Below are 14,355 nucleotides of genomic sequence, written 5' to 3'. Positions count from 1 at the left end.
GGGTCTTTTAACAATTAAAACAGAATTAAACAAGCGTTCATTGAATAAATCAGTAGAAGTAAGACAATTTGTAACTTTACAAGCGGTATAAGAAATATGATAAGAGTTTTTAGATTGTGTAATAGTTAAATACTTATTTGGAGCTAAAAGTAGAGCATATGGATATCCAACACAAGTTCTTACTGACATTGCATTTGGTTTTGGCATATTAGGTTTTTTTTCTAATATTAAGTTGGATGCAGCAACAAGTCTAAATAAATCATAGTGTATTTGAGTTTTATTTTTGTCTTGAGCTACCCATATGGGCTCAACTAGACCAGGTGTGAACCATCGTCGTATTGGTTGGGGAGTACCAGACCACTGATACTGATGAAATTTATCTAATTGGTTCGAGAAATATTTATTATGATCAAAACAAGAAGTAGGAGAATAATCCCAGATGACTGTGTTTGAATTTATAGGAGAATGCTTGTTGGCAGCATTTGGGAATCCACAGGAAAGCCAAGTAGGTGTTTTAGTTAATGATGATTCCCAGAATTGATTTTTATTTCTATATTTTTCTTTACAGTTAGGGAGAGGTAATGAGTTAACAGATAAACAGGTTTCATTATAATTAGGACTTCCAATAGTTTGTAACTCATATTTTCAAACATAACGTCTATTTGCATCATGAGGATCTGGAGCATCAGTTAAAAATACTCTGTAGCTAGTAGGTAAACAAAAAGGAGGTGTGTTGCCTCTTAAAGTAAAGCAAATAGGCAAGGAGTCGGCTTTGCCAGTGAAATTAATTAAAGCCGCAGCATGATGTCTGGATTCTGAGTCAGTTAAACCTCCTAAGCGGATAGAATCATTAGAAAGAATTTTTATGGGGTCTGGATCTAGCCAGCCCACAGGGTGTAGCAGTGGAGGATTAGGAACATAAGACCAATAAGCTGCAGTTTCTACCTTAGGAGTAGAGATTAGTGATAGAAACGCAAGAAAGTACATTGTAGGAGTTAGAGGGTTTCCTTGAGATATGAGAAGCTGTTTAGCTTGTTTCACCAGGGCACGGATCTGTGTCCACGTGGTCTTGGAGGGTTTCGGTGAAACTTCCACAGTCGTCCTCATTTGTGCAGATAGGATCTTCATCCGCCGCAGGCGTTGTCTTCTGCGCCGGGGTCTCCGGAGGAGCCGGTTTGATGAGCCGGTCTGGAATCCAGATGGGAGAGTCGGCATCCTGTGGAAATATGCAAGCATAGCCTCGTCCGGAGGTTAACAATACATCAGGGCCTTTCCATTGGCCCGATAATAAATCTTTCCAAAGAACTTTAGGAAGGGTGGCAGCCGATTGTGGCTGCCAATGGGAGAGAGCAGGGGTTAAATTGTTGGAGTTTACATTAAGGTGATTTAGGACGAATAAAGCATGGGTTAAAATATGATGAGGAGAGAAATATTTATGAGCTTTTTGTAGGCGTTCAATTTGTAATTTTAATATTTGATTAGTTCTTTCAACAATTGCTTGACCCTGAGGATTATACGGGATCCCCGTAGAATGAGAAATCTTCCACTGTATACAAAATTGTTCAAATGCTCGAGAGGTATAAGCTGGAGCATTGTCTGTTTTTAATTGATGAGGAACACCTAGCTGCTGAAAGCAGTAAAATAGGTGCTGTACAACATCTTTGTAGGCCTCGCCAGGTCTTGCAGAGGCACAGATAAAATGAGAAAAAGTATCAACAGTAACATGTACATATTGTAATTTTCCAAAACTAGACACATGTGTTACATCCATTTGCCATAATACATTGGGGCGTAAACCCCGAGGATTAACACCAAATTTTAAAGGATGATGAGTAATAGGACAGGCTTTACACTTTAAGACTATTTGTCTTGCCTGTTCTCTAGTAATTTGAAACATTTTTCTTAATGCGTTAGCATTTTGGTGATGTAAGGCGTGGCTTTCTTCAGCTTCAGCCACTGATGCCACCATAGTACGTGTTAACAAATCTGCAGTGGCATTTCCTTGGGCCAAAGGGCCAGGTAAATTAGTATGTCCTCTTATGTGACCAATATAAAATTGATTATTCCTTTGCTGAATTAAAGTTTGTAGTTTCTTTAATAAAGGTAGAATAGTTGAGGTTCCTGTTAAAAGAGCAGTTTTAAGAGCTGGAAAAAGAGAAGCAATATATTTTGAATCTGTGTACAAGTTAAACCTTTGTTTGAAATTATTAAAGGCCGAGATTAGAGCCCATAATTCTGTTTGTTGGGCAGAGGCTTGTGTGACCTCTTTAATAAGAGGAGACAGGCCTGGGCTAAAAACTACAGCTCGTCCTGTAGAGGAGCCATCTGTGAATAAGGTTATTGCGTCAGACAGAGGCTGTTTGGAACACATAAGAGGAAATATAAGTGAAACTGTTTTTGTAAATTCAATTAAAGGATGTTTAGGATAATGGTATAAGATTTGACCTGCATAGCCTTGTAAGGCCAATACCCAATCATCATTATTTTGAAATAGTTGTTCCACTTGAGTTTTATTATAAGCAGTTACAATTACATGAGGATCTTTACCAAATAATTCCCGTGATCTTTTTCTTCCTTTATCAATTAATAAAGACACCAGGTATGGATAATCAGCAACAATCTTTGTCTGAACATGTGGTAAATGAATCCATTCTAAAATACCTTCCTGCCATAGGCAAGCTGTAGGAGCATACTCAGTAGAAAAAATGAGTAGAGACCATGGATTTTGATAATTAATTTGTTTAACCCTAGCTTGAGTTAAAGCCTGTTCAACAACTTGTAAAGCCTGCAAGGCTTCTGGAGTGAAATGTCTAGGGGAACGGGGATTAGAGTCTCCTTGTAAGATAGTAAACAAAGGACTAAGGGTTCCCGTAGTAATCTTCAGAAAAGGTCGAATCCAATTTATTTCTCCCAGTAATTTTTGATAATCATTAAGAGTTTGTAATTTATCTCTCCTTATTTGCACCTTTTGAGGTGCAATATAGTCAGAGTGAATCCATTGTCCCAGATAACTTAATGGTTTATCTCTCTGAATTTTCTCTGGGGCAATGACTAAGCCAAATTTAGTTAATTGTTCTATAGCCTTTTCTAGCATTAGCTGTACTTTTGGCAGCTCAGGATGAGCTAGCAAGATATCATCCATATAGTGAATTATGTAAGCACTAGGAAATTGTTTTCTCAGTGCTGCTAATGCAGCCGCCACAAATTTTTGGCATAAGGTAGGGCTGTTTTTCATGCCCTGTGGTAAAGTTTTCCATTGATATCTTTTAAACGGTTCCTGTAAGTTTAGAGAAGGAACACTGAAAGCAAAACGAGGACAGTCATCAGGATGTAGATTAATAGTAAAAAAGCAGTTTTGTAAATCAATAATTATAAGTGGCCATTGTTCAGGTACTGCTACAGGAGATGGGAGCCCAGGTTGAAGGGAGCCCATGTCTTCCATAATGGCATTAACTGCTCTTAAATCTTGTAAAAGTCTCCATTTGCCAGATTTTTTCTTAATGACAAACACAGGAGTGTTCCATGGACTAGTGGATTCCTCTAAATGACCTTTATCTAATTGTTCTTGTACTAAAATTTGTAATGCCTGTAACTTTTCTGTTGTTAGGGGCCACTGACTAACCCACACAGGAACATCTGTTAACCATTTTATCTTACAGGCATAGTTTTCTGCAGTGGCCCCTATGAAAAACACTGATCGTTCAGCTGATCCCCTGTAACTAGTTTCATATCTAGAACATGTAAAAGATCTCGTCCCCACAAAGTATAGGGTAGAGAGGGTAACACATAAGGTTGAAAGTAAATTTTCTTATCCTTATATTCACATAATAAATGAGATGTACTCCGCATAACACCAGAAACAGAACCTAAACCAACTAATGAAGACCCAGTCCGATGTACTGGCCAGGATTTTGGCCAGTCAGAAGCTGCAATGCAGGTTACATCAGCTCCTGTGTCCATTAACCCTTTAATAGGCCTGCCCTCAACTTTCATTTTTAACATTGGTCTATCATATAAATCATGTATGAGAGCTACACAGTCCTGATCAGTAAATCCAAATTGACCCTCTCCCCTGGCATCATGTAAGTGATAGGTGGGAAGTGGTATATATGGCAACAACAATAACTGAGCAATTCTTTGTCCCTTATGAATTTGTGTAGTTTCTACTAAAGACTTTACCATGACTTTAATTGTATTCTCAGTGTCAGAATCAATAACTCCCGGAATAACTTCAAAATGTTTGGTATAATTGGAACTGCGACCTAAAATAACACCCACTGTGCCCGGTAACAATTTTCCTTTAATTCCAGTAGGAACTAGAGTAACACCATCATGTTTAGATATAATTATGTCTTTAGAGCTGGCAAGATCAAGGCCTGCACTGCCAGGAGTTCCACGCGGGAGGTCATGAATTGTCCATTCTGGCGGTATACAATTAGTGGTAGATGTAGGTTCTAAAAAAGGTTGTACTACAGTAGACTTAGGCTCTCCCTTGGGGTCGGGGCTGGGAGAATGCCCCTCATCTAGTTTTTTGACCTATTGCCATTATTAGCATTTGCACCCTTGTCAGACAAGGGGGTTCCATCTTTATGAAACTTAGATTTACATTCATTTCTCCAGTGCCTGCCCTTCTTACAACGAGGGCATGGTCCCGGGGGTAGCCCACGAGACTTACTATTATTGTTATTAGCACCGGTGGATTTCTTACAATCCTTCTGTATATGACCTGGCTTCCCACAATTATAACAAGTGGGTAAGTCATGTGGGGGGTCACACCCGAAACATGTATTACTGGGGTCTCTATCAAAAGCACTTTTAACATATGAACTGAATTTCTGACCCCGCATAGCTGCAGCAAACGCCATTCCTTGTACGATTGCTGGTGAGGCATCCATGCATGCTTTAATATAATCTTGTATTGTACCTGTTTTCCTGAGTGGACGTATTAAGTCCTGACACAGCGTATTTGCATTTTCCCAAGCCAACTGCTTGAGTAATAATGCTGTGCCCTCAGACGGTGGGAGCATTCTATTAATAGCTTCTTCTAGGCGAGAAATAAAGTCAGGATAGGATTCTTCCATACCCTGTTTTATGCCTGCTAAAGTTGTGCCCTTAGTACCTGGAGGAGGTATTCTGCGCCAAGCAGAAACTGCATTGTGGTTAATCATTTCTAAAAATTGCCGTGGTAGTTTAATTTGATTTTCAGAGGTGGCAAATTCATCTGTTCCTAAAAGCATAGATAACGTGGGCTGTGCCTTTCTACCTACATGTTGATTAACGCTTTCTCTGCATCTATCTTCATATTCTGTTCTCCATAAAATATAGTCACCTGGGGAAAGCGTGGCCTTGGCCGTTTGTTGCCAATCATACGGAGTAAGCCACTGACTACTGATTGATTCTACAATTTGTAAAGTATAAGGGGCAGAAGCTCCCGATGTACGGACAGCTTGTTGCAATTCTTTAAGTGTCTTTAACGACAGAGGTTCCCAGGTGGGTGGTGCCCTTTCCTCGGTAGGAAAACGTACCGGGAAAGCGAAAGTAAAATCTCCCTGCTGACGGGCTTCTCGCACCGCCGCCTGAAAGCCTATGGGCGGCGGGGGGAGACAAGGAGGCACACGGGGAAGTGGAGCCCGCAAAGTTGGCCTGGGTGTAGTCACAGGCACACGGACTGCCGGATAAGCTCGGCGAGGGTGAATGAAATCATGCATGTTATCTTTTTCATCTGGTTTAGTAAATTCATCCACCACATCCCACTCGTCACTATCCGATGAATTATCAACCGGTGGGAGCGGCGGTAGAATATTTTTGAGTGTTGGAGCTGAGGGAATGACGCCCTCAGCATTAGATATTGGCTCGGGGTCTTTAAGAGCCTCTGGGGGGACTTCATCGTAAATGGGTGCCACCTTAGTTTCAGGGCTTCCAGCCTCCGAATCAGTTTCTCTTATGAATGCTTCTAAAAAGGTATTGTCAGCTAAAAGTTCTCTAACCTGTAACCACAAAGGAAAAGCTTGTGGGGGCAAAACCTGCTCCCCATGTTCCTGCATGTAATTCCGCATTTCGCGTCCCACTCTCTTCCAGTCGGAGAGAGAGAGAGAGCCTTCCTCCAGAAACCAAGGACTAACCAACTTTATGAAATGCATAAGCTCCTCCAACCGTTTGAGAGACACATGAAAACCATTCTTTTCTAACAAACGCTGTATCATGACACCGAGCATGTGTTCCTCTTTTGCTAATGTATGCCCCATGTTGTCCTGCGGATTACTCACACTTAACCGGTCAGCCTTTACCGGCGGGACTCGAGCTCCCTGGTGAGAGTCGCCTTCAATCTGAAAAGAGAGGAAAGAAAGAAAAAGAAAGATCACCTGTCCTTCAGGTCCCTGTTCGAGGGCGCCAGCTGCCGCGGACCGCCAGTCGAATGAGTCTCAGTCCGAGGGCTTTCTGGGCGAACGGCTCAGGTTAATTGGAAGGTTGACGCAGGGTGAATTGACAGACTACTAGACACCACAAGTGATGATGAAAGCAGCTGTACTTTACTGATTTTTAGGCATGGTATTTATACATTTTTGACAATGTCTTACAAACTACAAAAGATATTTTTATGACTTGCTGATGCTTACAAAGTTCTTATCGAGTTTTGTAGATGGGAGTAGTCAACTGTCTTTTCTTAGACAATGTTTCTGCCCGTAAGGGGGAACAAAGGACTGCTGCTTATCAGCAGTTACTCTTTTACTTCTCTTTATCTATGTTTAAACCTTCTTTCTTTGTAAAACTGCTTTGTTTACATTTTGTATTTTTATATTTTTATATTTGATTATGATTTTTATGTTGTTAGTGAATTGATAGTGAATTATGTATATGTTTTAAGTGTATAGTGACAAAATTATAGAGAAAGCAATTTCATAGAAAACTTATTTCAAAGAAACAGTTTCAAAGGGACATAAGGTAGAGATAAGAGACCGGAGGGAGCGGGTATCTGGTAGGAACATCTTAACTTATCATCCCTGTATTCTCTTGATACATTGTTTCAATTAACTGACCTTTATGGTGGGAACGTGTTCCCTTGGAGACATTTAGTCTCCATTGTATAGATGAAGTCATGGATTAGTAAGTCATTATGTTTATTCTTAGTTTCTGAGGACATTCAAGCAACAATTAACCATTCAACTCAACAAACAAGTTTCAAACAGGTTTCAGGGTAAAGGTTATTCAGGCCTTTATGCCGCACCTCATGAATTCTTACGTTCACTAAAAGGCATGCTAGGCAACTTATGCGCTGCTGTCGCAGGCCAGGGGGACCGGGGGCAACGCTCCGGGGAGCACTCACCGCCTTACCACAGTTTTTACAATGCGGACAGAGCCATCCCGCCACGGCTTGATGCCGGGGGTGCGGCATAGAAACATGCTAATGCAAGGCATGGTGACTCATCACTCTAATTCTAGCACTTTAGGAGATCAAGGCGGGTGGATTGCCAGAGCTCAGGAGTTGGAGACCAGCCTGAACAAGAGGGAGACTCCATCTTAAAAGTAGCGTGGCGTTGTGACAGGTACCTGTAGTCCCAGCTACTTGGAAGGCTGAGGCACGAGGATCGCTTGGACCCAGAAGTTTGAGGTTGCTGTGAGCTTTGCCCCATAGCACTCTACTGAGGGCAACAGAGTAAGACTCTATTTCCCCAAAGAAAGAAAAAAGAAAAAAGCCAGGCATGGTAGCTCCCAAATGTAAGCTTAGCACTCTGGGAGGCCGGTGGGTGGATTGCCTGAACTCACGGTTTGAAACCAGCCAGAGCCAGTGCCAGACCTTGTCTCTAAAAATAGCCGGGCATTGTGGTGGGTGCCTGTAGTCTCAGCTACTTGCTGAGGCAAGAGGATCACTTGAGCCCAAGAATTCGAGGTTGTTGTGAGCTATGATGGCACGGCACTCTACCGAGGGCAACAAAGGGAGACTCTGTCTCAGAAAAAAAAAAAAAAAAGACACATTATGCTACAATTGGGAAGATGGAGGCGAACAGGACAGCAAATAGGGAAGACTATGGGGACACAACTAGTGAGGACGCTGCTATCGGAGGCCTAGAGAAAGATGGCAAATGAGAGAGTGCTTCTGAGGAACAGAGGAGGACTAGGTTGGGGAAATGACATCAGTGTTAAATGACTTAGCTGGAGATGTTCTGTAGGAAAAATCCTTCAGGCATTCAGGAGGGAAGTCTGAGCTAGAAGTGATAGTTTAGGCAACAGCATACATGATAGTTTAAGCCTTAAATGAATTCACAACATTAAAGAGGAATGGAGTGGAGAAGACTTGGTATCACAAACCTGAAGTCAATGGAGGCTTATAGAAGCCAGGCAGATAATTCAGAATTAACAAGTAAGTGAACCAGGCATAAAATTCCCCCCATAAAAGCAATATGTTCTGCAGACTTTCAGTGACATATTTTACCTTGAAGTAGCTTTTACTTTCTAAAGCATGTGTTTAAGTTCCTCATGGTTGCTTTATTTTGAGACAGTCTCTTTGTGTGTGTGTGTGTGTGTATAGAGACAGAGTCTCACTGTCTCACTCACCTCAGGTAGAGTGCTGTGGCATCACATGGCTCACAGCAACCTCTAACTCTTGGGCTTACGCGATTCTCTTGCCTCAGCCTCCCTAGCAGCTGGGCAGGCGCCTGCCACAATTTGTTGCACTCAGTAGAACGCTGTGAACTCACCAACTCTTGTGCTCAAACAATTCTCTTGCCTCAGCCTCCCAAGTAGCAGGAACTATACGTGCCTGCCCTAGTGCCTGGCTATTTTTTTAGAGATGGGGTCTTACTCTTGCTCAGGCTGGCCTTCAACTCCTGAGCTCAAGCAATCCATCTGCTTTGGCCTCCCAGAGTGCTAGGATTATAGGCGTGAGCTACCACCCCTGGCCAACAACCTCAAATTCTTGGGGTCAAGTGATCCTCTTGCCTTTGCCTTCCAAGTAGCTGGGACTATAGTCTCCAATCACAATGGCCAGCTAGTTTTTCTATTTCTTTCTTTCTTTTTTTAGTAGAGGCAGGGTGTCACTATTGCTGAGGCTGGTCTTGAACTCCTGAGCTCAAGCAGTCCACTGGCCTTGGCCTCCCAGAGTGCTAGGATCGTAGGGGTGAGCCATTATACCCGACCCCCATCGGTCCAGGCAAGTTGCCACCTTTTAGGTGACTTTCACCTTTAGCTCCCCTCCTCTGATCTGGCAGCACTGCCTTACCAGAATCCAGGCCCAAACAGGATAGATTTTTTTTTCAAGCTGGAAATTTGGATTTTATGTTTAAGGCTTTTTAAAGTTGCGTGGGCCAGATTTGGTTTCCAGGGCAGCAGTTTACAGACTGTGACTTAACTGTCTGTAGAAGAAGGAATCCGCTTACCCCATGTTGTTTGATGGTTCCATGAGAGCTATGTGGTAAACCATACATCGCTGTACAAACAGGAGACCATTTGGGGATTTGTATTTGCCCTACAGAGCAGATGATTTGATCACCATCCAAGCCCTGCTCTTTTACATTGAGCTGAATAAACATGGTTTTAGAACTAATGAGGTGGAACCGCCTGCTTCTCTTCCTTTTCTATTGTAACAGGCATGTGAATAAGTCATTGTTGGGAAAACAAAGCTTTGTTGTTTTTCATAGAATATGTAATGTGGGCTTTGCTCATAGACATGTGTCACAATTGTAAAGTAGGCAAGTTTGTCTTCTGGTACCAAAAAAAGTAAGTATTCTGGGCTGTCTCCCTCCATCTCACCTAATTTAACCCCACAACAGCGTGATAGGGTGCTCTATGCTCTCATCCCATCATCCAAATCAGCTACTAGGATGGGCCTTTCGTCAAAATGCAATTTTGAGAAGGGTAAGATAGTTCCACCCTCACGTGCCCGTGTAGATGCTTAGCATAAAAGGTTACCAGAAAATCGCAGAGTAAACGCCTGTAGAATTCTATCAGCCATGAGATGGAAGAGGGACAGAGTCGTACAAAATGTCCTTTTTGCCTAACCTACAAAAAAGTCAGAGGAGACAACAGTATACGCTGGGGAAGAGAAACCCTATTGGATAAATTGTGCTAGGAAGATTGGATAGTCACATGCAGAAGAATGGAACAGGATCCCTATTGCTGACCACTCAGAAAAATTAATGCAAGATGGGTAAAAGATTTAAATATAAGGGATGAAATAAGAAATCTAGAAGAAAATGTTGGAAAAACTTTCCAGACATCTACCTAGGCAAAGAATTTATGAAGACACCACCAATGGCAATCACAACAACAACAAAAATAAGTAAAATGTACTTGATTAAATTAGAAAGGTTCTGCGCAGCTAAGGAAATACAACCTACAGAATGGGAGAAAAAATATTTGCAAGCTACACATCTGATAACCAAAATATACTAAGAACTCAAGCAAAACAGCAAGAAAAAGAAAAAAACATTAGGAAGTGGGCCAAAGACATGAACAGAAGGTTTTCAAAAGAAGATAGACAAATGGCCAATGAACATATTAAAAAAAGAAGCTAAACGTTACTTCTTAGAAGAGAAATGCAAATTAAAACCACAATGAGATATCACCTTCCCTCAGAATGGCTTTTGTTAGAATGTCCTAAAACAATAGATGCTGGTGTGGATGCAGAGAGAAAGGTACACTTACACACTGTTGGCGGGACTGCAAATTAGTACAACCTCTATGGGAAAAAGTACGGAGATCCCTTCAAGAACAAATGGTAGACCTACCATTTGATCCAGCAATACCACTACTGGGTACTTACCCAAAGGAAAAGAAGTCATTTTATCAAAAGACACCTGCATTCGAATGTTTATTGCTGCACAATTCACAATGGCAAAGATGTGGAATCAACTCAGTGCCCATCAATTCGTGAACGGATTAACAGATTGTGGTCTAGTGCTACTCAGCCACGAAGGATGAATCAATGCCTTTTGCAACTATTTGAATGGAACAGGAGACCATTCTCCGAAGTCTCTAAAGAATGGAAAAACACATTTACTATTAAATTAGAACTAACCGATGAGCACACACGTGCACAGAGGGAAGTAAAACTCAGTGGAAATGAAGGGCGGGAGGGCGGGAGGATGGGCTGGGGGAAAACCTGAGGAACAGCTCCTGGATGCAGGAACTCTGAGTGATGGGTACACTTACCACCCTGATTCAGCATTACAAAATTGATGTATGTAATTAAAGCCAGTTGTACCCTCCCCCAATACTTGGGACAAAGAAGAGTCAGATGACAGTGGATTTCTGAGAATACTGGGAATTTTTTTAACATATCAAACTTGATTTAAAAATATGGAAAGCTTCACGAATTTGCGTGTCATCCTTGCTCAGGGGCTGTGCTAATCTTCTCTGTATCGTTCCAATTTCAGTACATGTGCTGCCAAAGCCAGCACGATCCTGTGAATGTTTAAAAGCAATTTAGCTCCTGTTGTTCTTTTTTTTTTTTTAGAGACAGAGTCTCACTTTACGGCCCTCTGTAGAGTGCCGTGGCCTCACACAGCTCACAGCAACCTCCAACTCCTGGGCTTAAGCGATTCTCTTGCCTCAGCCTCCCGAGTAGCTGGGACTACAGGCGCCCGCCACAACGCCCGCCTATTTTTTGGTTGCAGTTCAGCCGAGGCCGGGTTTGAACCCGCCACCCTCGGCATATGGGGCCGGCGCCCTACCGACTGAGCCACAGGCGCCGCCCCCAGCTCCTGTTGTTCTATTTCCTTCCTCTGTGCCTCTGATTTGCATGTGTTTTTCTCATGCTTTGGGCTCAAACGTCAAAATCTCTTTATTCAATTATTAAACACATACTGGACGCCTACAGATTGCCTGGCACTGTGCAGAGTTGGTAAAACATTTCCACCTCAAAGGATCAAATCAGTGGTTGCACATAGTACATTTTAGAATATCATTCCCCCAAAGGAACTTTTTAAAATCTCCTGTGACCTTTCAAATATGCTATAAGCCAAACATCCCAAATTTTAGTAATATAGACTGCACAATCATATTTTGCATTTATTAAAGTTTAAATACAGCAGAATTCCACAATACCTTTGGAATTCCATGTTCTAAAGTACTTTTTATTTTTATTTTTTGAGACAGAGCCTCAAGCTGTCGCCCTGGGTAGAGTGCCATGGCATCACAGCTCATAGCAACCTCCAACTCCTGGGCTCGAGTGAGGCTCCTGCTTCCACCCCCCCAAGTAGCTAGGACTACAGGCACCCGCCACAACACCAGGCTATTTTTTGGTTGCAGCCACCATTGTCGTTTGGTGGGCCGGGGCTGGATTTGAACCCGCCAGTTCAGGTGTATGTGGCTGGCACCTTAGCCGCTTGAGCCACAGAGGCCGAGACATTTTTTTTATTTTTTGAGGCAGAATTTCACTTTGTTGTTCCTTGTAGGGTGCCATGGTATCACAGCTCACAACAACCTCAGACTCCTGGGCTCAAGTGATTCTCTCCACCCAGCCTCCAGAGTAGCTGGGATTACAGGTGCCTTCGACAATGCTTGGTTATTTTTAGAGGTGGGGTCTTGCTCTAGCTCAGGCAAGCCACTCGCCTCAGCCTCCCAGAGAGCTGGGATTACAGGTGTGAGCCACTGAACCTGGCCTCAATAGATGAATTTTTTTTTTTTTTTTGAGACAGAGTCTTTAGCTGTCCTCCTGGGTAGAGTGCTATGGCATCATAGCTTACAGCAATCTCCAACTCTTGGGCTCAAGCGATCCTCTTGCCTCAGTTTTTCCTATTTTTAGTAGAGATGGGTCTCGCTTTTGCTCAGGCCTTGAACTCGTGAGCTCAAGCTATCCACCTGCCTTTGCCTCCCAAGTGCTGGGATCAGAGGCGTGAGCCACCAACTACTTTTAAAGAAAAAATGTGAGAGAATGCTTGTCTTTATGTATATATTCAGAAAAAAGCACTGAAAAACCTTACAATAGAAAGCTCCAGACCTTATCTCTAGGACAAGGTTTAAGTTGAAGAGATATATCAACAGATAATAGATGCATATAAATCGGTAAAAAAAGTTTTAAAAAGTTGAAGTGGTTTATTTTTTGAGACAGAGTCTCACTATGTTGCCCTCGGTACAGTGCTGTGGCATCACAGCTCACAGCAATCTCCAACTCTTGGGCTTAAGTGATTATCTTGCCTCAGCCTCCCAAGTAGCTGGGACTACAGGGCCCACCACAACGCTGGCTATTTTTTGTTGCAGTTGTCGTTGTTTAGCTGGCCCAGGCCGGGTTCGAACCCGCCAGACCCAGTGTATGTGGCCGGCACCCTACCCAGAGTGATGGGTGCTGAGTCAGTTTCTTTTATTGTGATCACTTTTCCAGTGATAGAATTGAGCATAGTTACTACTATCCAGATAGAAAGTTACATAGCATTAGGTGTCAGAACTCTTTTTTTTTTTATTTTTATTTTTTTGTAGAGACAGAGTTTCACTTTATTGCCCTTGGTAGAGTGCTGTGGCATCACACAGCTCACAGCAACCTCCAACTCCTGGGCTTAGGCTATTCTCCTGCCTCAGCCTCCTGAGTAGCTGGGACTACAGGCGCCCGCCACAACGTCAGGCTATTTTTTTGTTGCAGTTTGGCTGGGGCTGGGTTTGAACCCGCCACCCTCGGCATATGGGGCCGGCGCCCTGCTCACTGAGCCACAGGCGCCGCCCAGGTGTCAGAACTCTTAACGTATTGCGAACGTTTGCCTTTCAAAATAGATTTTTTTTTTCTTTTTGAGACAGTCTCACTCTACTGCCTTAGGTAGAGTGCCATGGTGTCATAGCTCAAAGCAACCTCAAACTTTTGGGCTTGAGCAATCCTCTTGCCTCAGCCTCCTGACTATCTGGGATTATGGGCACCCACCATAATGCCTGGCTAGTTCTTCTATTTTTTTTTTTTTTTGTAGAGACAGAGTCTCACTTTATGGCCCTCGGTAAAGTGCCATGGCATCACACAGCTCACAGCAACCTCCAACTGCTGGGCTTAAGTGATTCTCTTGCCTCAGCCTCCCGAGTAGCTGGGACTACAGGTGCCCACCACAACGCCCGGCTATTTTTTTTTTTTTTGGTTGCATTCAGCCAGGGCCGGGTTTGAACCCGCCACCCTCGGTATATGGGGCCGGCGCCTTACTGACTGAGCCACAGGCGCCGCCCTAGTTCTTCTATTTTTAATAGAGACGGGGTCTCCCTCTTGCTCAGGCTGGTCTCGAAATGCTGAGTTCATGCTATCCACCTGCCTTGGCCTCCCAGGGTGCTAGGATTACAGGCATGAGCCACTGTGCCCGGCTGAGATCTTAAACTTTTTTCACACCAAAAGACAAATTTTATTAAATATGAATATTTTGTTCAACAGCTGTATATATAGGTATCACA

At 42.9% G+C, this 14,355-nt stretch overlaps 1 non-coding gene across 1 annotated transcript; it reads right to left on the bottom strand.

The window, feature by feature from the left end:
• Positions 1–11,289: 11,289 nt before the first annotated feature.
• LOC128586900 (U6 spliceosomal RNA) lies at positions 11,290–11,396 on the bottom strand. The gene has a single exon (XR_008380358.1). It is a non-coding gene; the product is annotated as a U6 spliceosomal RNA (small nuclear RNA).
• Between the last annotated feature and the right edge of the window lie 2,959 nt (positions 11,397–14,355).

Source organism: Nycticebus coucang, chromosome 5, assembly GCF_027406575.1.
Source record: "Nycticebus coucang isolate mNycCou1 chromosome 5, mNycCou1.pri, whole genome shotgun sequence".
Classification (NCBI taxonomy): Eukaryota; Metazoa; Chordata; class Mammalia; order Primates; family Lorisidae; genus Nycticebus; species Nycticebus coucang.
The sequence above is the reverse complement of the archived record's forward strand: the minus strand, read 5'-3'. Positions and strand labels throughout refer to the sequence as shown.